Source organism: Phlebotomus papatasi, chromosome 2, assembly GCF_024763615.1.
Source record: "Phlebotomus papatasi isolate M1 chromosome 2, Ppap_2.1, whole genome shotgun sequence".
Lineage (NCBI taxonomy): Eukaryota > Metazoa > Arthropoda > Insecta > Diptera > Psychodidae > Phlebotomus > Phlebotomus papatasi.
The window spans coordinates 25156643-25159147 of record NC_077223.1 but is presented as its reverse complement, the minus strand read 5'-3'; positions in this window follow the sequence as shown (position 1 = coordinate 25159147).

Here is a 2505-nt window from a genome sequence, read left to right as displayed (position 1 = left end):
CCGGATAAGGGACCTTCTTAACGAGAAGACGGCTAATGAGCACAAGATACTAACATCATTTCCGTCAAAATTTAATATCCACGTATACCAAATTAATTATTAGGATCTGTGAGCTTTTTGAAAGCGTATTAGGGACGAGATCTAACCTTTGCTCCATTGTTCTCTCGTTCAATTTCTGGTCTAGTCACTAACTAGCTCTCTTTCTTTTGTTTGTCTTTTAAGTAGTACTCTCTCTATTAGCGATCGTCGCTAAAGTCCAGGGATGTCAAACGTATGTGTGCAAGAGGGAGGAAAGTGGTCACGCCATGATGTTATCCCATCATAACACACAGGGGTAGGTCATCTCCATGTATGAATAGGTGACTTCAAATGACGTCTAATGGTCAGATGCCCGCTGGGTTTAGCAGTCGGCAAGTATTGGGCTCACAAGACACTCTGGGCTAAACGGCCTGGCTACGAATTCTGAGAATGTGAGTTTATAAAGCGATAAATTCTCTGATTTGAGATCGTCTTAACTAAGTGTTTCAAAAGACTTTAACAAAAATTATTATGTAAATTCTGGTCATCTGGTCTAGGTCATCGTGACTCTTTCACATGACAATTTGTATGAAAGATTATGAAATACTCACAAAAGGCGATCACGTGAAAAACTCATGAATTTCAGAATTCATCCCCTGGTCTTCGATATGCTAAGCTAGTCTTGGAACCAAACGATCGTTGATTTGCATATACGGGATATTATGCTCTGGTATTAGGACACATTAGCACAGAAGCATTAGCAAAGATGAGATTTGCCAGTATTGTCTATAGCACCAAGAAGACAGTATAACATTCTGTGTTACTGTCCGGTATTCAGTATACAACGGAGGATATCTCTGAGCGACTTTGCCCTGCCTCTGTCATTAAAACTTCTCAATATGAAACTTATTGTCCTTCTTTATGGCCTCTACACATTAGAGAAATTTATGTTCATATCGAAGAGTTTTCTTACACAAAGGTAATGAATTTACTTCAAAATAGACATAATTTCTCTAGTGTGTAGAGGCCATTAGGGGCGCCAGGATGTCACTATACAAATAAAGAAGATGGGTACAATAAACTGACCAGTAACCATCCCAGGCATGTCTGTGACCTCCTCTACACGTATAAAGTGTAAAGTATATACTAAATCATTAAATGTATGATACTTTTAATGACTTATAAAAAACTATATACTCCGTACTAGCCTAAATTCCCGTTTTGATGTGATTCTGGTAATATCTCGGGAAGCAGGTGGATAGCATTGGAAAGTAATCCACCCATTAACGAAAACATTTTTCATCATATGGTGGCATAATATGTAGTTACATTAGGTATATGCTTTAGGAAATCGTAAGCCTCTGAAGAGTGAGTAACGTTGACTGTTTTCATTAAGGATGTTCCCATGAGATTTTCAAGAAAACATTCTATATTTTTGATAATTCCTAGAAAATGTGATTTATACGTGAAAGCTGACTGTCACAGTTTCAGTTGTATTTTTACGTTGAAACTTTCCAAGAGACATGCATAAAACAGATGGATGAAGAATGAAAGAAATCCATTAGGGAGGTGTTTGGAATCAATTCACTTTACCATTCAAAAGCTACCTCTATGCTCTTATTCATGTTTCATTCATCAATTTTCTTGTTTATTTCTTGCCTCTGCTTTTTTCACACCTATTTTTCACACCTCAGGCTTATCCTGGAAGGGAAAAAAGTTACCATTTTGGTTCGTTCAAGACTCCAGAGATTGAAGGTGACTTTCTATTTTTTTTGCAGGATCTGTTAAAGCTCCTTTTAAGACAAAGTTACTTTAAATTATATGTACCACGTATTTACCTAAGGGAAATAGGTGAGAATGGTAAAGGGTGGAAATAATCCAAAATTCTCTCTAACCAAATGCAGAAATCACCTCCTGCAAATACTCACATGGTTTTTTTTCACACAGGAAATAAATCTCTGTCGAGTGTTGAGCTTTTTTCTTACATTTCTCATGACATTCATCTTAGCAATTTGTACGTTTGGTGGGAAAAGTGTGTAAATTTCTCGGGGATGAAGTGCAAATCTTCAAAATGTCGCTGAAATTCTAAATCACTGTCACATCTCAACAAGGTTGTTTCACCACGAATTACAATTACATGTTTTCAGCTACAAAGTAATTGTGGGCAAAGGAAACTAGAATTAGAACATCTGAAATGAATCAATCTTCAGCAAAAAAGATCCATTTTCCGTTCAAATTGACAATAAAACAAATTGCAGAAAAGAACTAAATAAATTAACTTAATGTTCCCGAAATATTTAACAGGCAGTGGAAAAACTCACAAATTGCTATCAACTGATAGCATTACTATGGTCTTGACTCTTTTGTGTCACGACCATCCACCACGAGAAAGCAAATAAATTCTTACTCACACCTGCAATTGAGGTTGGTGTCTTTTGCATGCAAACGATGAGAATGGTGCGGAATCCAAAATTGTACACTTGAGCA